At 47.9% G+C, this 22397-nt stretch overlaps 1 protein-coding gene across 2 annotated transcripts in view; it reads right to left on the bottom strand.

The window, feature by feature from the left end:
* PPP1R16B (protein phosphatase 1 regulatory subunit 16B) overlaps nucleotides 1-22397 on the bottom strand; it is a 103213-nt gene that overhangs the window by 79730 nt on the left and 1086 nt on the right. The window lies entirely within an intron of this gene.

The following is a 22397-nucleotide window of genomic DNA, read 5'->3' as shown; positions in this document are numbered from 1 at the left end:
ACAGCAGTCTCCAAATATCCACAAGTCCAAGCTGCACAAGAAAGAGAAGGTAGTCTGTGAGTCTCCCCGATGCAGAACAGGACCAAGGCATAGAGGAACAGTGGTGTGCGCCAAAGCCAAAACAGGCACCTGGCCTCCAGAGCTGTCCAACAAGCAATTGAACAAGGGCTTGTGGTCCAGTGGCTGTCTCTGGAGGTGGCAAATTCTCCGTCACTCACCGGAGAATACAATTTCTACTGATGACAGATCAGCCTAAGTGTTCTGTACAATTTCTTTCAGCCCTAAGGTTCTGTACACAGATGGTTACTCATTTCTTCATTATTAAGTATTCACTGATCACCTACTAAGTGGTAGGCACCAAAAACATGCTAAGACTGAAGATAAGAATAACCATATCAATCACCCTGTTAAAGCCCTTAATCCTTTTCCAAGAACTTCCTCAGCTATCATCCCAGCCAGGTGTTTCCCTAAGTGCAGAAAGAGAACCCATACTGAGGGAATTTTCAAAAGTTCAGGACAAGATTTAATATAACATGGAATCTGAGACACCAAGTTACCTCCTTTTCATTTCTTTTTCAGTCCATCAGATTGTCTCCAGAAGAAAATGCTAATAGTTCTGGCTAATAGACATCTTTATAACCATGTTTATAATTGTGTCAATTTCCCTCATACACAAACAGAAAGCAGGCCTCAGGCTAATAGCCTTGGGCAAGAAATCGTATCTAAGACAGAATGTAATAACAATGACTTTTTTTTCCCTGTGGATTTGGTTTCACAGTTAGTGTTTATTTATGGTAGTGAAATAAAATTTCCTTTTTAGATAAATCTACTTCAGTGGAAATCTTACAAGGTGGTAGCAAAGAAAAATTAAATATTGATGGTATTTCGGGCTGGCAAAAATTGTGGTTGACATTTGGGAAACCGTCCTGGTCACTGATCCTCCGTGACAACAATCTTATAAAAGAAGCACTCATAGGAGCTCATTACTTCATCTGTAAAATATTTATTGAGCGTCTATCACATGGCCAGGAGTGCACTGAGAGCTAGGTATACAGCAGGGTAAAGACAGGTACAGTCCCTACCCATTGGATGGATGACAAAACAGAGGCACAAGGGAGTGGAGGACATACTCATGGGATACAGAGACTGAGCAGTAACTTGAACCCTGGGCCTGACTCCCAGTATAGTGCTCCCTCCTTGGGCCTCAGGGTGGTGGGCCCGATGCAGACAGAAGGCACTCACTGCTGTGCCTTCCCTGGCTTGGACAGTTTGCCTGGGTAAAGGAATTAAGGGCAGTTGCCCAGCCCCCTGGAGAAAGGCGAGAACAATGCCTCCCAAGGGCCAAAAAAGGGGGCCAGAGCACATTTTCTCTGACTTTGCTCTCTCTGCCAGCTCCCACCCCGCTCGCCCCTCTGGGTTCCCTGGAGCTGGGGCTCCAGGACAGCTCCCTCTTGACTGTTGGTTTTCAGGTGACCTAGTTTCCCCCAATAGACCCACACACCTCCTCCCACCCCCGTCCAAGAAAACCCTGCTTGGTCTAATTAAAGAATTGCCATCAGTGCTGTTAACACAGCAGCTGGGCAGCCCCCAAGACAGGGCACTGGCCTGGGTGATGGGGCAGCTCACAGAAGTCCTGGCTCCTATGAGCTGTGGACTGGCTCCCTCGTGAGACCCGGTGCCCCTGTCCGTAGTTCCAGAGGTAGCCCTGGTTGGTGATGGGGACACAGCCCAAACTGCCAGGACCCAGGAGAGCAATGGCGTTATCAACTCTTTTTTTTTTCTCTCTCTCTCTCTTTTAAGGGTAGGGGAGTTTTTATTTATTTATTATTTATTGGCCGCTGCGCGTGGCATGCGAGATCTTAGTTCCCCCACCAGGGATTGAACCCATGACCCCTGCAGTGGAAGCGTCCTGGAGCCCTAAACACAGGACCGCCAGAGAATTCCAGGCATCATTAACTCTTAAAGGAGATCCCCAAGGAGGACCTCACTGGAGGAAAACCAGCTCTACGGAGACATACTGAGCCCAGTGTGTTGTGGGAACATCCGGATGGACCATCTTGAAGAGAACTGGGCATGATGTGGGGACGCGAGATAATGGAATGGCTGCGCTAGAGAAGCGGGTGGGGGAGGGGCCCGCAGAGGCCAGGTTGGGGTGAGGTTATCCAGGAAGTGTGTGCGCTCTTAAAATAGGAATCAGAAGCAAGGAGAAAACAAAGTACGGTACTCGGTAATTTTTCCAACCAGTGGCTGTGTCAGGTCTGGGTGGATGAACCAAAGTAGCCCAATTCTGGGCAGCCCCAAGTCTGAGGCCAACGCCCTTGACCCTCAGTGAGGCAGGAACAGGCAGTTGGAGTAAGCCTTGATTCATCCTCTGACTGCTGTTTGACAAAGCTGAACTGGATTCCTGTTGGTGTATCCACTAACCCTCGCTGCCGCAGAAAAGGAAAAACAAGCAGTGTAAGGAAGCAGGGGCTGCGCTTGGGGACGAGGTGGAGGCGGGCTGGACAGGGTGCACTACAGAATCCCTCCCCTCCCCCAAAATGAAAAGAAGGCTATTATATAAGAGTGTTGTTTGGGGTATGATACGTCTCTGAGGAAACGAGTAGAAGAAAGGCATGGGCCCATTGAAATACACAGCTTGGTGATGGTCTGTGTAGGTCCCTCAGTATCACTCCGTGCTGATTGGCCAGAGTCCACGAGCAACGGCCCAAGCCCAGCCAGAGTGATTGGTTGGGGGGAGGCACATGACCTAAGCTGGACCAATCAGAAGCTGTCTCTTCCCACTGCCCATTAATTGGAAGCATGAACCCTAGTTGCGACTGGAAGCCCGCCTTTGGATAACGCCAATACTCGGGAGTCAGAGGAGGGAAACAGGGTCCTTTAATTTAGGGACCTCTGGACTTTATCTCCTTTATTATTTAAGCCAGTTGATTTTGTTACTTGTAGCCAAAAGTACCCTAACAGACATTTATGCTACTTTTAGGGATGCAGGGATGGGCGCCCCAGAAGGAGGCGTTGCCTGAATCAGAATGAGTGGTCTCTTGCTGGGGCATATCACCAGATACGTCCACTTCCCCTAGAATGGCCATCTTATGGCCCTCCAGGCCCAAGCTGAGGGCCAGCCTTGAAGAAGGGTGGGAAGGCCAAAGCCAGGTTTCCACGGCAGCCCCGCCCCCTGAGATGGGGGGAAGGGGACCCAGGCCTTGCGACGCCTCCATCCCAGAGGAGCGGCTGGTTGACACATCTTTGGACTCGAGCCCAGTGCCTTGAGAAAAACAACACGAAGGAAGGTGAATTCAAATTGAAGAGACTTTAAAACATGAGTCAGACAGTGCCTCAAAGTTCACACTGCTAACAGAAAGTGTTAAGAGTTTTTTTCTTGTTCTTCAGCTATTCTTCTCCACCGAACCTTGGCAGCACCCTGGAGGAAGGCCGTGAGTGCTTGCGCCTCGTGCCTCCTGTACCATTGGGCACGAGAGAAAAAGCAAAACAAAACGCTGCACCGGCTTTCCCCGCTCCGAGCTCACTTGGGACCCACTTTCTCTCCTAAAGGATGCACACCTCTGCCCTCCCTCAGCACGTTCCTTTGAATAATAGCGTCATTTCCCCTTTCCTGCTCACTCCCCACCCCCCAGTATAAAGATGCTTTACTCATGAACAAAGAGACTTCTGGGGCCCTTGGTGCGCCAAAATCTGAATTAGAAGTTAGCCTCGTCCCCCACCCCCCACCAACTCCATTCTCATGGGGTTTTGTAGACTTTCTGTTCTACCCCTGCTGTAATGAACCTTCTGGATTTCCTGCACAGTCATCCTAGACAGACATCCTGGTTTTAAATCTGTTGTGGGACTCGGGTCCCTGAGGGTCTGCTCCTTAGCTCTGCCTCTCCCAGCTGTGCTCCTTCATCCAGACCTCTGAGTGGTGGCCCTGGGCTTGGCCTTGATTTGTCACTGTTCTCTGAAGCCCACTTACTATAACCCAATTTGGCAAGACCTTGGGGGGTGGGGGGCAGGGATGGAGGAGAGGGGAGGGTGGCAGGACTCGAAAACCACAAGTTAAACAAGAACAGAGTGATCGATCGAGCAACTAAAGCACCTTGAGTTCTCTCAGGAAAAGAATCATGTCCAGCATTGAGATAACAGCCCAGCTGACCTCTGTCCAAACCGGCTGGGCCATTTTGGTAATATAGGACCAGGCCTTAATGAAAGCCATGAATGAAAGGATTAGCTTTGTTCTCTAGAGGGCAGAGTTGGGATCATAAACAGGCAAAATGAAGAAGTAGGATCAGCCTGGCACTTTCCTGGCGGAAAGTGGTTAAGACTCCATGCTTCCACTGCAGAGGGCGTGGGTTCGATCCGTGGTCAGGGAACTAAAGATCCTGCGTGCTGCGTGGCGCAGGGAAAAAAAAAAAAAGTAGGATCAGCCTGGAATGAGGAAGAACTGTCTAACACTGGTGATTCAAAGCCCAGCCATGGTGTGATGCTGAGGTCCCCACCACCAGGAACTCCACGGTCACTCTTGTGGCTGCAGAGAGAGAAGGTCCATATTGGGTTGGAGGTGGGACTGGCTCAGTGAACCCCAATCCCAACCTGGCAGACAGATCATCTGTATTAGCAGTAAGACTCTATCGTGTATATTTGCAGCCCAGCACTTGGTAACGGCCAGGCTAGACAGTGTGGAAGAACCATTGCAAGTAGATATTGACTGATGATGTTTTACATTCATTTCTACTTGTGAAGGTGAGGCAGCCTGTCTCAGACTCAGCTCTGAGAAAACTTCAAAGGAAGCCACAGCTCGAAGGGGTGAAGGAAAACCCGTGAACACAACCATCTTCCACGCTGAGCTTCTCTCCATGAAACTGAACCCACAGAGAGGCCCACCTACTTATGGGTAAGAATGCCACTGTGGAGGAGGCTGCAGGGGACAGAACAAAGGTGCCAAGGATGGGGCACATGCAAAGATGACATGATGTCTACGAACACATTAGTCAGTCACAGTCACGGTGCTAAACCAGCCAGTCTTCTAAAGAAGCTTATGTAATAGCTAAGCACGGGGAAACGGGAGTCAAATTACACATACTGCTTCTCCAGGCTTGGGGGTGTGTGGTCCACCCCCTCCCTTGCAGAGAGATAAAAACTCCCTCTGCAGCTAGAGGGATCATTTTCCAAAGGAGGCCACGTGTGGCCACAGAATGCCCTCCTGGTTTACACATTGATTAAATAGGGGATAGCTATTCACACTGACTAAGGCTGGAGTGGCCTCTGCCACCTCTGCCTCCCTCCCTCAGCATGACCTCCTTGGACGAGCTTTCCTCTGTTGTACCAACTCTTAGGTTGGTGGTGGCTTCTTGGAGCCCTTTGAGGACAGAGGTTATGAGGCCACATGTGATAACAGGAGGAATGAGGGCTGTGATTGATTAGTAATGTCTGCCACAGATAAAGGAGTGGGAATTGGCTGCACGCATACTGAGCATGCAACTCTGTTCTACGTCACGCTTGCCTACTTGGATTCCAATACTTGCCTTTGCCCCATTGTTCAAAATCCTCTAGTCTCAAACACAGACATCTGGAAAGTTATCAGATTGAGTGGAAGGGTCCCTCAATATCAATGTATCATTCAACCAAGAACAAAAGTCACTGTGGCCTCCGTGGTAGACAGGAATCAAGAATATCTTAGGTTCTGGGAAGAATTTCTCCAATAACTTGCACTAGGGGGTAGAATGAAGACCTGTCCTCCATGACTCCATCCCCTTAAATTGACCGGATCCCGGTTCTGGGAAGCAGTATGCTGCGCCAACATCAAGCAAAGGTTGGCAGCCCCTGTGGAATCGCCACCCCTCCCAACCCTGACCCTGCAAAGTAGGGAGGTAAGTGTCCTGCTGGTAACTGGATGGGGTTAAAGAGGGAGGGGCAGGGACCACTATCAGCCAGGCATCACTCTCTCATCCATCCTAGGCATCCTGGGTTTCACAGCATTACCAACATAAAGGAGGAAGGGGACTGTGGTCTGCGGAAGCCCCTCTCTCCACTTCAGAAACCTCAAAGATATCCCTGGCGAGCTATCTCCTTCCCTTGAGCCAGGGGTGTTCTTAGCCAAGTAGGAAGTAGCTGGGATGGGAATTTTAAAAAGCTTTTCATGTATTTTGTTCATGGAGGTTTGGAGAATAATTCCAAGGAAACGAGGACAATAAAAAACAGAGAGTTGGACTCAAAGGAGAAAGTCCTACCCTGGAGGAAGAAAGAATGAGGAGACAAAGGGCTAGAGCAATGCAGACAATGGGTACCAATTAACTGCACAGCCAGTAAGTGGTGGAGCTGGGATCCGAGCCCATGTCTGTCTAATTCCATTGTCTACATATATTAAAGGAGAAGGAACCAGGAAAAAACTCTAAAAGAACCACAAGTGCTTTAAAAGATCTTCCTCATGAAACACAAGAAGATTTCAGAAAATCCAAGGTATTAATCATCAAGGAGATAAGAGGACATTGCGACTAACAAACCAGACAGATCAATTGGTAATAAAGCAAATACTTGCTGAAATCAGTATAGAGTAAAAACATATGCTTAATGAAACTAAACGTAAGTGGGACTTCCTTGGCAGTCCAGTGGTTAAGACTCCTCGTTTCTAATGCAGGGGACGTGGGTTCGATCCCTGGTCAGGGAACTAAGCTCCCACATGCTGCATAGTGTGGGCCAAAAAAAAAAAAAAAAGAAAAATAAGCTGAGGAGACAAAGGGCTAGAGCAATGCAGACAATGGGTACCAATTAACTGCACAGCCAGTAAGTGGTGGAGCTGGGATCCGAGCCCATGTCTGTCTAATTCCATTGTCTACATATATTAAAGGAGAAGGAACCAGGAAAAAACTCTAAAAGAACCACAAGTGCTTTAAAAGATCTTCCTCATGAAACACAAGAAGATTTCAGAAAATCCAAGGTATTAATCATCAAGGAGATAAGAGGACATTGCGACTAACAAACCAGACAGATCAATTGGTAATAAAGCAAATACTTGCTGAAATCAGTATAGAGTAAAAACATATGCTTAATGAAACTAAACGTAAGTGGGACTTCCTTGGCAGTCCAGTGGTTAAGACTCCTCGTTTCTAATGCAGGGGACGTGGGTTCGATCCCTGGTCAGGGAACTAAGCTCCCACATGCTGCATAGTGTGGGCCAAAAAAAAAAAAAAAAGTAAGACCGATCCACTTAAAAAAAAAAAAGCAAAACTAAAACATAAGCATCTCAGAACCTATAAAATATGTAGATGAAATGAACCCAGAGATAAAGAATTCAGGGTAAAAATGGCAGCTTCTGTGCACAGCACATTTTCCATGGGTCAAATTCTTTACATGTAACATCTCTTGGAATCACTGTGCCAACTCTGCGGTAGGTGTTGTTCCCATTTCAAAGAGGAGAAAACTGAGACTCAGGTTAAGGAACCCATAAGTAGGGCTATTCCCGTTGTCTATAGCTGGCATCTTTTCTGATTGCTCAATCATATGCCATGATGGTTAAGTATTTTTTATTATCTCCCCTGCTTGAAAATAGAGAAAATGTCAGACAGGAAAGATGGGCCACAAAAGCACGACTAGAAGCAAGAAGAGAACTCTTTGCAGGAAAATAAATGAAATCTATGCAGAGTGAGGATAACTGATTACAGTCATACCTTCCCTTACTATTGGAGCTGTCATCACCTTTGGAGGCTTAGGCAGGAAATATAAGTATCTCATCCTAAATTTCATAAAACTCTGCCTTCCAAGCCCTATGAGCTCAGCCCCCTATGACTACTGTTCCCTTTCTTGGTGAGCACTTTCTCATTTTCACTTTACTCAACAGCTCCCAAACCAGATTCATAACAGCAACTGTCTTCTCTCCTCTACTCTCTGGGAGATGAAGCTGTCAGTAGAATAAATCAGGAAGTTTCCAGACCCTCTGCATTTGGGTAAATGAAGTTTCCATCCAATACACAGGCTTTGAAGTCTCTCTGTATGGGATCTGTGACCTTCCAGGTCACCATGCAGAGAGAAGCAAGCTGTAGTAACCTGCCTTTACATTGCTTTCGTTCCTCCCCTCTTTGATCTCCAGCCAAAGTCCCTTCACTTTGATTCCCTCCTCTTGGCTCCTCTTGGGTGTACAGAACTCCAAGCATACCTCTGCTTCCCCTCTGACCCCTTATTCCATTGAAAATTCTCCATAAGCCATAGATTCAATCCCATGAAAGTGATGTTACCATCACAATTGAACTTATCTCCTCGTGTTGAAATCTCAGGTTCACTTTGTTAGAGACTTTGGTCTACACTCAGAGCCCTAATATAATTTCAATCCTCTCACTCATCATTTTCTCCAGCAAATTGCTAAACACTTTTTCTATTTTATGCCTGATGTCATCAACAAGTAACGAATTTCAGAATTTTCTTCAGGCAGTTTTCTCCTCTAATTCACTTCCACTTTTAATTTAAAGCTGCATTCATTTAACCAATCAACAAATATTTATTACCATCTACTATGTGCTACGCCATAAAGCATGGGGGTCCTAAGGGTCCCTTAATGAACAAAACTATTGATCAGAAAAGTTCTGCTCTGGTAACGGCAGAGTAGCTCTTATTGGACACACCCCCTCACGTATAACTACTGTGAACTCTACACACCACACACACACACACACACACACACACACACACACATAACCTATTGGAAGGCACTAAATTTGTTCAACCACAAGCAGACAGAAACTGGAGGGGAGTCAACACATGAAAGAAAGAAATTTGCACTAGGTGAATTCCATGTTTTTGTAGCTTTTTATCCGAGGGCAGGCCCCAGTCAGTGTTGTACCTGTTGGCTACAACCTGGATGAGAACCTTTGCTCTTACCGTTTGAGGAATTAAAGGACAGAGTTCAGGCAACTACAGTTGGGAAGTGAGGAGAAAGCATCCCAGAAAAGAGTCACAGATGGTAGCCCCAAATGCTGAGTATAGATTCTGTCCAAATCTCTCTGAATGCTGCATGTGCAGGGCAGGTTCCAAGCAGCCCAACTAAGGCTAAAAGAACTGAAGAAAGATTTCAGCTGCTGCCTACCCAGGGGGAAACTGAATTTAGAGTTTGTTTGGTCAAGTTAACTGAATTTTTAAAAAGTCATTACTGTTCTGAGGAACATAATAGAACCAAGAGTCTCTTCAAGTCTCATTCATGATGTTCAAGATGTAACCTAAAATTACTAGAAAAAAAAATTTTTTTAAAGCAAACAGGAAAGGGACTTCCCTGGAGGTCCAGTGGTTAAGACTCCATGCTTCCACTGTATAGGGTGTGGGTTCAATCCCTGGTCGGGGAACTAAGCTCCACATGCCTCAGCGTGGCCAAAAAAACCCAAACAAACAAACAAACAAAAAAACCAGAAAATATGACTCAAACTCAAGAGGAAAGGCACAATAGAGATCTATCCACAAAATGACCCCTTATTTCCTTTAAGGGTATAAAGGAAAATATGCTTGTAATAAACGAACAAATAGGAAATACCAGCCACAACACAGAAACCACAAAGAAGAGAAGTAAAACTATTAATCAGATTAGCTAAATCCACACCACCAACACCTTTCTCTGCATCCATGTGAGTTGTGCTTTTCACTAGAGCCAGTTACATAGTTCTAATATTGACTTCAATGACTGTTTTTTTTTGTTTTTTGGTTTTGTTTTGTTTTTTTTTTGGCGCACCTTCCAAGTGCCAGGTCTTGGGCAAGCTGGGAGCAAAAATACAACATAAAATATTAAATCCTGATCCCAAAGACCAGATATTTTCATCTGATGACATCTGTATAGACGACTTGTCACTTCTCATGTCCTCCTTTCTATTTCAGGTCTTAAATTGGAAGAAGAGATCGAAGTCCTGTCATGGGCTCTTCCCAGCTTCCAGATCACTCCTGATGGAACCATTTGCCCACATAAAGTACACATGAATGAGGCACAGGCTGTCAGGTTTAATACACCTCTACATTCTCCTTCCACAGCAAAAGCAGCCTCCCCTGCTGGTTAGACAGATCAGATCTATAAAAAACTCTGGGTACAGACGTCAAAGAGAGTCAATGGGGAGGCACTTGCCATTATAACACCTCTTTATACTGTTCCATTAATGCGTGTTTTGCTTTTTCAAAACCTGTCAGGGAAGAGGTTCTCAAACTTGGCTACAAAGTTGGAATCACCTGGAGATGCTGGGAACTTACATTAAGATCACAGAGCATGACTACTATACGTCCACCAGAGTGGCCTTTTTTTTTTTTTTTTTTTAAGACAGAAAATACCAGTGGTTGGCAAGAATTCTTATAAACTGAGTGGGAATATAAATTGGTACAGTCACTTTAAAAAACTGCTCAAGCAATACCTTCTAAAGCTGCACATATGACGCCCTATAATCTAGCAATTTCATTCCTAGGAATACACTCAACAGAAATTTCTATATACATTTACCAAAAGGCACTTACAAGAATGTTGACAGCACTATTTGTAATAATCCCAAAGTGTAAACTATCCAAAATGCCCACCAACAGTAGTTTGGAAAAAAAACTATGGTGTACTCACCCAATGGAACATAGTCCAGCAGCGTGGATGAGTAATATACAATTACACTTGACAATCTGGATCTCTCACGTTGTTAACCAAAATAAGCCAAACACAAAAATGCATACTACATGATTCCATTTATGTAAAATTCAATGACAGGCAAAAGGAATCTCTGTTGTTATCAATCAGAATTGTGGTTCTGGAGTGGGGGTGACTGGGAAGGGACTGAAGAAGGGCTTCTGAAGTGCTGATAATATTCAGGTTTTTGAGCAGGATATGGCTTACCTGGGCATGTTCAATCTGTGAAAATTCATTCACTTAGGATGTGGGTACTTTTCTGTGTTTGTTTTACCTTAACAAACCATTAAAATTTTAAAAAGACGGGGTTCCATCTCAAGAGATTCCAGTTTAGTTGGTCTGGGGTGCAGCCATGCATTGAAATTTTTAAAAAGCTCCCCAGGTGGGTCTAATATGCATCCGAGAACCACTGTGTTAGAACTTGGCAACCCTCTTGACTATTTATTTCTTGGACCAGAAAGTGCTGCTGCTTCTCCAGAAAGGTTAAAGCAGGATGTTTTCTGTGGAACACTAGTAGCTCCAGAGGAGGTTAACAGGTGTTACATGGAAAAAGGGTTCCGTGGTGAAATAAACAATTTTAAAATTTTTAATGATTAACTCTTTTTGAACACTTACTACATTCCTGGAGCTAAGCTAGCTGCTTTATCTACACTATCTCATTTAATCCCACAATAAGCCTATGAGAAAGGTACTATTAATCTTCATTTTACAGAAGAGTAAACTAAAGTTCAGTGAGGTTAAGTAATTGCCCAAGGTCACACAGCCAGTAAGTGACAGGGTTAGGATTCAAATCCACATTGACCTTGACACTGAAGCCCATGCTCTGTAGCACTGCCCTGATTTGCCTCTCCAGGCTGCACTTGTCTGCAGGACTTAACAGAGCTTCCACTTGGCTAATGTGAGCTGTGGGTTGTCACGACAGGAACATGGGAGGCAACACTTCCCAAAATGGTCTCCTTGCCTCCATCTCTTACCTTCCAACCCACAAATCCACACCACTGGCAGAGTTTTCATTCTGCACCCAAGTCTGATCCTGTATTTCCCTTGTAGGGAAGCCTATAATGTCTCCCCAGTGCCTGTAAAGTCTAAAATTCTTAGCCTCAGGGACCAGACCATCCAGTATCTGGCCTTGACATGTTTAGCTTTACCTCTGGTCGTCCTAACCTCCCTCCCACCCTCCCCAAGTCCACTAAACACTCAATTTTCCAGCTACACTTAATAGGTCTGGTGGATTCACACCCCACAATGGTACCCACCATTTGCTGAGACTCTGCTATGTGTCAGGTACTGCCCATAAATTAACTTTAATCCCCACAAGGAGCCTTTAAAAACAGGTCTCATTATCTCCAGTACATAGAGTAGGAAATGGAGGCTCACCTTGACATGCCCAAAGTCACAACTAGTGAGTGGCAGAACTAGAATTTGAACACAGATTTAGATTTCTCCTCTACAAAGCCCATGGAGTTTTCTCTCTGCCTCACTCACCACCTCACCTTCATTCATGCTGTTCCATGGAGTGGCAGTACCCTTCTTTCCCTCCACCTGGCAAGCTTTTCCTTGTTCTTTGAGAGCTAGCCCAAGTGCTGTAATGATAATGTCTATCATCTCTTAAGTGCTTTCCAGGCACCGTGCTCAGCACTTGACTTGCCTTGTCTCATTTACACAATATTGTCTCCATGCTCCTTTCATTCCCTCCGAATTGTTCTTTATCTGCCTTGTGCCAAACGGGTTTCTCTCTCCTCTTTAGTTCCAAAGCGTTTGACCACATCCCTGTTGTGGCTCTCAACTAGTAATTGTTAGTTTCAGATCTGCCTCTTCCATTGCACTAGATGCTCTCGAAAGACAAGGAATAGATGTTATTCAACTTTTCATCCCACCCTAGAGTCACCCAGCATGTGGTAGATTTTCAATAAATGGAAGAGGGTAGACAGGAGGGTGGGAGACCAAGAGACTGAAATTCACTGACATTATTCCATCAGTCGTATCATAGGGAGTGGTCCTCTGACTTGGAGCCAGAGCTATAGAATCAAACCAGACAAAATAGACCTGGCTGTTGGAGGAACGTGGGGGCCAGACCCAGGATGTACCTTACCTGGCCCCTGCCTTGCCATCCATGAAAGGATGAGTTAGGACCGTCTCTGGCTCCACAGTCTTTTTTCAACTCTGCATGCTTTGCAATTGGCTCCAGAGATCCTGGCTTAGAAGCTTTGCTGTAAAATGGTGGTTAGTTTCATTCCACAGCACTGTTTCAGATATTCTCAGCTGCTCCTTGTCGCGTGTTGTTCTTAAGGTATTGCAGCGAATGAAGAGCTATCCAAGACAGGTAGCCCAAAGAAAATGCATAGCTAAGGCGTGGCTCCCGCAGGTGGGAAGATCAGGTGGTCATAACCCCTTTCTAAATGGATCTATTCTTTTTGAGTAGGAGGCCCTTTTACAAGACACAGACATCTTTGATGCTTACTCATTCATTGAACGCCCATTCTGTGCACCCAGTCTACAGTGGGCACTGTTCAGAGCACGCATCCCTGTAACCCCTGGAGTAACCGCCAATTCATGCCACCCACATCCAACTTCTATGAGCTCCAAGGTTGTGGATTTTTAAAGCCAGCCTTCTGTTCCTTTGCTCTCACTGTTTCTGGACTAACATACACATTTGCCCAGGTACGAGTGATTGGCCATCAGCACCAGCTGCAAACTCAGCTGGGTTTCTGCACAGCCTCCCTCAAACAAACCTCATTAGTAAACATGGAAACTACCAAAAAGTCTATTTCAAAATTACTTCTCCCTTCCTAGCTGCCCATCTCTTCTGCTGCCACCACTAGGGGTAAGCAGCATGATTTTTCTGCTTCTAACAAGTCATTTTCTTCTGAGGATTTCAAGTATCCCCCCTCGCACCGGGACATAGTATATGCTGTATTTTACAAATTCGTTTATGATAGCCATGAAGAGTTTATCGAACAGAACTCAGCTTATGCATTTCTCTAGCACAGCTTTGTTCTTATTTTATTTGCCCACTTGTCTGCTTCCTTCAGGAGACAGGGACCAACCTAAGGGCAGGAGCTGGTTTAATTTAATTTTATGTCTCTAATTCCAAGCATCAAGCCAAGTAAAATGCAGTTCTTGAATATTTAACAATCTTTATGTAGCCATGGTCTAAAGGGTCATAAAATCTGAAGTATTGTGGAACTTGACCTAGAAACATTCTTTCTATTTTATTCCTATCTGACTGGCAAAAATTAAAGTTACTCAGTGATGGAGAAGGGGTTGGGGCAATAGGCATTCACACACATGGTCGAGGGAATAGAAATTGGTTTTCGGGACTTCCCTGGCGGTCCAGTGGTTAAGATGCCACGCTTCCACTGCAGGGGGCATGGGTTTGATCCCTGGTCAGGGAACTAAGATCTTGCATGCCGTGCCAAGAAAAAAAAAAGAAAAATGAAATCGGTTTGGCCTCTTGGGAGGACAGTTTGACAATGTCATAGTTCAAACTGCAGGGAATTTTCCTTACAGATAAAATCATACCAGTGTACAAAGATACATGCTGTGTAAGCAAGGATGTCATAGCATCATACACTTGTAGTAGGGAAAAAAACAAAATAATCTTCACTGCCAGCAAGGGACTAGAAAACAAATTATGGTAAATTTCTATTACGGGAATATCGTGTAGCCTTTAGGACTGAGGTATATCTATATGTGTTGACATATGCTAAGATAAATTAGCTGAAAAGGGAAGTTTCAGAAAAGCGTTGTACAGATGTGTTAAAAAGAAAAAAAGGTAAACATGTAAATGCATGTGGATTTGTATATGCATAAGAAATTTATGGAAAGACATAAAACATTCAGGGGTTTCTTCTGGGGAAAAAGAAATGAGTGGATGATGATTGGGGAAATTTCCCTTTCCATTTCCCACATTTCTGTACGGTTTGAATTTTAATAATGAGTTTGTCTTCTTTTTATAATTAAAAAGCATAAAATACAGCAACAAGAAAACAAAAGCTTGATTTCATACGTTAAAAAAAAAATGAAATTCTGGAGAAACTCTTCCCTGTTTCTTAATAAGGCAATAGGCAATGACTCTAAAGCGTTTTTTCTCTGCCCAGTTCATGGGTTGGGGGGGTGGGCAATGATGACTACAGAGTTCCAGAAAGGAATCTGGGGACAGGAAAAGTCACCAAGAAGACCCAAGAGCCCTGAAGAAAGTAAGTGTGAGAATGTGTGCCTTCTACTTGCTCTTGGATGACAGGAAATAAAGCCAGTTCTGACTGAGACTCTGAAACATTCTGGGAGCCAAGAAATTCTGAGAACTCGCCAGGCTGGCATGGACACTGGGGCCTGTAACCAGCACCAAGAAGCAAAGGCTAGGAGTGCCTAGGTAAGTAATAGACGTAAGTAACCAGGGTGAACAAAACAACAGACCCAGTCCCCAGGATGTAAGTGACACAGGGCTCTGCTCGCCCATCCCCTCTGCTCTGAAGCTATGACTCCCAGTGACTGACTTCACTGACACTAATGTAATAATTATTGTTGGAATGTATCGAGTACATCCTATGTGCCAGACACAGGCTAAATAATCATAGCCTCTCATACGATTATTATTCCTATTTTACACATTGGTAAATTGAGGCTCAGCAAAGTTAGCAAATAGCTTCTCAAGGTTACAGTAAGTGGCAGAGGCAGGGATCCAACTGAGGTCTGACTCCAGAGCCAGCCAAGGTCACTGCTAGCCTTTCCCCCATCTGGGGAAGAACTAGAGAAAGGCACTCCCTCAGGGCAGGGACAGCTTACGAAGTGCAACAGCATTTTTTGCCCAAAGTCAGACAGCATCATGATTAAGTTAAAGGACTTGGAAGCTAGATGTCCTGATTCAAATCCTGACTCCACCACTTACTGGCTATGTGACAAGGGCAAGTCATTGAACCTCACTTTCCTCAGCCGTAAAATCAGGGTCGTGGTAAGGTCACCTCTTAGAGTTGCTAGGAGGACTAAAAGTTAAATAGTGCTTGGCTCATAATAAGTACTAAATGTTAACCATTATTATTAATATTAAGAAAAAGATGGGGCTTCCCTGGTGGCGCAGTGGTTGAGAGTCCACCTGCCGATGCAGGGGACGCGGATTCGTGCCCCGGTCCAGGAAGATCCCACATGCAACGGAGCAGCTGGGCCCATGAGCCATGGCCGCTAAGCCTGCGCGTCCGGAGCCTGTGCTCCGCAACGGGAGAGGCCACAACAGTGAGAGGCCCGCGTACCGCAAAAAAAAAGAAAAAGATGCCCTTCCTTCCAGGTAGATGCAACCCTGCAGGGTACAGAGCTAGGCAAGTGGAGCGGGCTAGCTTTAGGTCCCTCCCTCAGCCATGTGCCATCAGGCTATACACAATGCTACAACTTTACACCGGGCCTCCTGAGCAATTAACTTCCACGTGCTGCCAGCTCTTCCTCTTGGCTTCCCCTCTGCCAGCCTGGCTGTGAACCAGGATCACCTGGCACACTTTTTAAAAATACAGACTCCCAGGGTCCCACCTTGGCTGGTTCTGACTCAGGTAGGCTGGGCTAGGGCCAAGGGATCTATCTGTGTGTTTAACAAGCCCCAGGTGACCAGGTGACCCAGGAATAGTGTGTCCCCCGACACACGTTTCTGGAAGTGCTAGAAGCCCCTCCGTTGCTCCTTGCGGGCAAGCAGCCTTTCCTTCAGGCTTGGTCCCAGGTCTGGGCACACAGAGAAGGGGAGCAGTAAGTCTGCTCCCCTGCAAACCAGCCTGCAGAGCAGATGGCTGGGCGAACAGGCGCGACAGGCTGGATTTGCTTGAGTGGGTGATACCAGGGACCCCTCACCTGTAGACTTGGGCTTCCCCAGACCTTTGCTCCCCAAAGTGCAGTTCACAGACCAGCAGAATGGCTCCCCCTGGGAGCTTGTTATAAATGCAGATGCTCAGGCCCTAGACCTAATGCATCAGATTCTGTATTTTACAGAAACCCAAAGGCTGTGAGCAAGTTTGAGGCCTGTGCTCAAGATCCCTTCCCCCGTCAGAATAAGTTCTAATCCATGCGCACCTCTAACCTGTCCAAACACCCTTTGGGGCCACTCTTTTCTTTCAAACTCCCAGAGAGCCCTGGAAAAGCAGCCTGGTCCTTTCAATAGCCCAGATCTAGGCTCAGCAGGTGCCTAGGGCTCACGATGAACCTTTGCTTTAATGAATTATTTCAAAGCTCACATGAAAATAAACCTTCCCACTGAATTGAAAAAGAGACAACAACTCTGGCCTCTATGATTCTGGGGCGTAAAACATTCCCTTCTTTTGTATAGAGTCGTGACCCCTACTTCCCTGGCCAAAGCCATCCAAAGACATCAAATGCTCAAAGAAAACAAGCCATGTCTTCCTATTGGCCAAGCTTCAAGTTATCGGGCAGATTTCACACTGGAGCTTGACCTCATTAATCCAAGGCCTATCACATTGCTGTAAATGTCAGTGGAAAAATAGCCATTCAGTGGGTTTCCTTCATTCCACCAGAAAGGGAAAAAAACAGGAAGCTGACAGCAGCTGCGCCCCAGCTTGGCAGATCCCAAGGGCCCAGCCGACAGGGCGTTCCTTATGAGCACCTACATTCCCCTGCCCCAGCCTGCTTGTCCAGATAAAGGTGGGTCCTGCGTCTGTATGAGCAAAATGCAGCTGTGATTGTAGCAACAGTGCTGATAATTCGGGCCCCCTAGCACCTGCTCGAGAAGGAAAATAGCTTGGTCTGGATTTCTTTGGCCTGAATGACCAGTTGGCTCTTCATCATTCAAGTTCATCTGAATCACTTCTGTCCATTCAAAATGTCCTGCAAGCCAAACCTCTGGGACTCCAAGGGACATAAGGCCTTCCAAGTACTCATTCATCCCTTTAATGCATATTGATTGTCTCCTGTGTGCCGGCCATCATGCTGGGCAACTGGGGACACAGGGCTGAATGAATCAGACACAGTCACTGACCTTAGGGGCCTCATGTCCAGTGTAAGCTTTCTCAATTTCGGCACTATTGACATTTGGGATGGGACAATTCTCTGTTCTGGGGGGCTGCCCTGGGCACTGTAGGATATCTTGCAGCCTTCCTGGCCTTGACCCACCAGATGCCAGTAGCTCCCCGCCCCCTCTGCACTTACCCACTTGGTGACAACCAAAAATGTCTCCAGACATTGCCAAATGTCCCCTGGGGGGCCAAACTGCCCCCAGTTGAGAGCCACTGGCCTAGTGGGGGCGAGACAGAGTAAAAGAATAATGACCACAAATAGCCATATAATCGCAATTATGCTAAGTGCCATGGAAGGAAATTTTGTGGATACGATATCAATATATTTATGATGTGGAAGTCAATTCTATGCGTGATTACAAAATCCTTTATGACAACTCTGAATTGTATATATATACATATACATGTATATGTGTGAATGTGTGTGTGTGTGTGTGTGTGTGTGATCTGTATTTCCAGTTGAAGAAATTGAGGTGCAAGGAAGTGAAGAAACTGGCCAACACCCAAAAGCTAGTGAAAGGCAGAGGCAGGATTTGAACCGTGGCCCTGAACTTTGCCTCCTGTAGAAAAGGAAATTCGAGCCTTTGTTTTGATGTCTTCTGTAAACAGGTAGGGTGTGTGGTCACGTGATACTCTAACCAGCCATCCTAAAAGACGCATTCCTTCCTGGGGTCACCGTGGAGCTCCACTGCCACCTGCTACATCAATCAAGCTGCAGACTGCCTGCGTCAAGGCACGTTCGTGGGGCCCAGCGGGCCAAGGAAGGAAGCCCTGAATTCTGAGACATCCAAGAACAGCTCCCCATCGCCAAGTGCCTGCACGCAGGGCCTTCCCAAAAATCAGGGCTGGGAGAGAATGGGGCAGTCCCCAGGTACCCGGAGCACACCCCACTGTGATCCATCGCCAAGATGCCTACAGCCCAGCATCCAGGGGTACTACCAGACATTCTGCAGTCAGCTTTAGGTATTTACCAAGGGCACGCGTGAGGCGGTACACATAGCACAGAGCAACTTCGGAGACCTCTAGACATGAGTTCCTGCCACTTATAAGCTGAGTGCCCTTTAGCAAATCACCTCATCCCCCGTGCCTCAGTTTCCCCTTCTGTTCAGTGGGGATAAACGCATCTACTTCAATAAATCAGTATGAGGATTCAATGGCAATACGAGCAGAGACCTTGGTCAGTGACCAGTATCCAGAAAAGTCCTTGGTACCTTATGGTCGAGGGAATGAGATCGTGACGCCTCCTCCACCCACATCCCCTTCCTTCAAGTGAGAAACGTCCCAGGAAGAGAGAAACAGGCGCAGAAGTAGCAAAAGCATCTCTGGAAGAAGGAGGGGACCTCTGTGCTTTCCAGGTAGAAGGAAGAGGAAAGGACAGTTCATATACTGGCAAACGTGCACAGACCAGCCCTTCCTCGCCTGCAGAAGTTAATTCTAGGCTGCGATCAGACATCTCCGTTAGCTGCAGGGGGCCTGCTTTGGGTGAGGAAGCGTTTAACCATTCGGGACCCCTTGGCAGGATGGCCTTGCTCCCTGGCCTTGCCTCCTGCCCCTCCCTAAGTCACACCCTACGGGGACGGTGCTCCAGCTATCACTCCTGCTCACTGCTCTCCGAGACACCCAGCACTTTTAAGCCTCTGTGCCTTTGCACAAGCTGTTCTCTTAGCTCAGGCTGCCCACCCCCCTGCTAGCCACCACCTGGAAATCTGTCTCTGAAGGGCTCAAATGTGCCCCTACTGCAAAATTTGCCCGTCTGCAATTGGTCACTGCAGACTAATAATAATAGCAGCCAACATTTGCAAGCACTGATGAATATCTAGAAGGCTCTGAGCTGAGGTTTTTGCCCATGTGGTCTCCCTTTTCCCCTCACATCACCACCCTAGAGGTAATGCATCGCCACCCAGCTACAAGGTGGCGGATTCAGGAATGAGACCTGGGTTCGTTAGCTGAGCCCACCTGTTCATCCACCCCTCGACTCTTCATTCCTCTTCTTGCCAGTGAAGCTGGGTCCTCACTATCACCTTTTGCCCCTAGATTGAGAAGCCTGAGAGCTGCCTGATTCATCTTGAAATCCCTCGCTAAGCACAATAGCTAGAATGGAGTAAACATCTGTTGAACGAATCAACAAATCCTGCAAAACGGCAGCCAGATGAGAAAAGCCAAATGACAGACTTCCTAGAGACAGGCCCATGCTGGACTTGAACTCCCAGAAATCAGCGGCACCCCCTCCAGGCTAAGGGGCTTTCCGTGTCCTGTTAGCTAGAGGCAGAAGAGTTCTGACGTCCCCCAGATTCGGGGGGTGGGGGAGTGAGGGTGAGAGGGGGGAACCTGTGAGAGCCCAATGCAAAGGAGGAAATGGTGGTGATGGTGATGATAACCATGTCCTGCATTCCTGCCCATACCAGGTGCTGCACGAAGCACTTCCTGTGCATCACGGGCTCACAGAATCCTCACAACCCCACAGAGCAGGCATTACGATTACACCCATTTTACAGATGAGAAAACCAGGAGTCAGAGAGAGTAAATAATTTACCCAGGTCACAGAGCTTTTAAGTAGAGACCTGTAATTTGAACTAGGCCTATCTGACTCCCTTGCTCTTCAAACTTAGTGGCTTTCTGTAGGAGGCAAGCTTGTCCAAGTCCTCCTTAAATCCCAGTGTCTAGGATGTACTCAGGATGAAGAAGGTCATCCTAGCCTCTGCTGGAAGAATGCCACTTGGGACCCACTGTACACCAAGTGCTCCAAGTCCTGGGTGCAGGTGGCATGGGGGTGGGGGTGGCTAGATTGGCAGAGGGGTCAAGGTTGGGTGAGGTTCCCGATGGTCCAAACACAGCACAGGAATCCAGGTATATGCCTTCCGTGATCCATAAAGCCATTCTGGCTGCAGTCTCTGTTGGTTAGAGAATGCTGACGCTGGGTATGGAGCAGGTTTTGAGAAGAACCTGGGGCCCTAGTTTCCAAAGAGTCCAAATGAATTCTGCAGAAGGTTACTGCCTTGCTGAAAAACCCACCTTTCTGCGTCAGCATCCTCTTAGCCCTGTGGCTCAGGCTCCCGAACAGACTTAACAGCTGGATTAGAAATGTAACCTCCACTCCATTACCAATTACCAAAGAGAACGAAGTCTGAGCAGGCACTAGGTCTTGCCTGCCATGTCCCTCCACGCCAGGATAGATTCAGAGGGCGCAAGGATGCAAGGAGCCCCAACCCAGAGCCCGCCAGTGAACGGCACAGAGGGAGGAGACCAAAAGAGGGGTGAGCGGGATCAAGTGGTCTTCCTGAAGGAAGACATTCAGAGGCTGGCAAGAGCTGGGACCAGGAGAGGGGTCAGGAAGGTTCCAGGGAGGGGGACAATGTTGGGTAGACTCCAGTTCACAGCAGAGTACGAAGTTGAAGGTCCAAAGTGTCTGGTTGACATCTTGCCTCCAACATCCTGGCGGCAGGTGGGAGATGAGGGGCTGGGAGGCTGTGTGGGAAAGTCCGGGAGCAGGCTGAGAGCTGAAAGGTCTCACCAGCGCCCACCAGCCGCCCGCAAGCTGCCTCTTTATGACAGAGCGGAGGGAGGAAGATGTGGAAACTCCCCCAGCCCCTGCAGAACCACCCACCAGGGCTCTACTTCAGCTCCTGCCTAAAAAGAGACACGCCCCACTGCAAAGCGTTCTGAGAGGCGCTGGTATTAACAGAGGAGCGCTCCCGCTGCCGAGCTCCGCTGCACCCAGCACCTCACACGGTCCTCTCCCCATCCTCCCACGGCCTGATTAGCCCCGTTTCCTAGAGGCAACTGAGGCTCCGAGGCCAAGGGCCTCGCTCTCGGGCAGAGAGCTAGTCACTGGCTGAGCTAAGAAGCTTTATGGCCAGTCTCGGAGGAGGCCTCCCTGATGGAGAGTTTTCCTCCGGTGCTTCACCAGACACGGGCAATGGCAGGGCCCACAGGGAAGTACCCCCGCTGGCCGAAGTGGCCAACGGCAGGCCCCTTCCCGGGGGCGCCCTGCGGGCAAGGGCGCCTGATACCTCGGGGGTCCGGGTCCTCCACAGAGGGCGATTCAGAGGCGGCACCTGGTGCCCGGGGCCGCTGAGAGCTGGTGGGCGCTTCTGACAGAGAACAGGGGCCCATTATGTGGAATCCAGTCACATGGGCGCGCAAGCAGCTCGGTTTTCGGTTCTGAGAAGCGCTTATGGAGCCGCGTCTCTCTCCTCGGGCTCCAGAGATGCCCGGGAGCACCGGGTCTCGGGTTTTTCGCGCCGCCCTCCCGGGAGGGCCAGATTCAGAGCTCCAATTATCCGCCCGAGGCTGGGAGCTGCATCCTCAGCATCTCCCGCTAAGCCGGTCCGGGCTGGAGAAGGAGGAGGCGGGGAGTCGGCCTCAGGGAAGGAGGCGGGCAGAGCACGCCCCCCCACCCCTGGCTCTCCACTCGGGACAGTCTGGACAGTTCAGTCTGGGCGCCCCCGGTGACCTTGGGGAGACCCCTCTGCGCGACCTCTCCGGGGAGGGCTGCACAGTTTCTGCCCATCCTAGGCGCTCGGGGGCGCTCCTCCGGCAGGAGTCGATGCTCGGGACTCGGGAGGGGAGGAGAGCTCCAGGTGCGGGGGACCGAGCCGCGGGCGCACGGCTGCCCTTCGGAGAGGCCGGGAACAACCACGCGCGGGGTCTCCCCGGGGCCGCGGGGCACTGTCAGCTGGATCCCGCAGGAGGCGGGTCTGCACGCGGGGGCGCCTGCCCTGGGGACCTTTCCCGCCCAGGCAGGAGCCTTCTCGGCGCCCTGCCACCGC

The sequence above is a fragment of the Neophocaena asiaeorientalis genome, unplaced genomic scaffold, assembly GCF_003031525.2.
Source record: "Neophocaena asiaeorientalis asiaeorientalis breed wild unplaced genomic scaffold, Neophocaena_asiaeorientalis_V1.1 scaffold82, whole genome shotgun sequence".
In the NCBI taxonomy this organism is placed as follows: domain Eukaryota; kingdom Metazoa; phylum Chordata; class Mammalia; order Artiodactyla; family Phocoenidae; genus Neophocaena; species Neophocaena asiaeorientalis.
The sequence above is the reverse complement of the archived record's forward strand: the minus strand, read 5'-3'. Positions and strand labels throughout refer to the sequence as shown.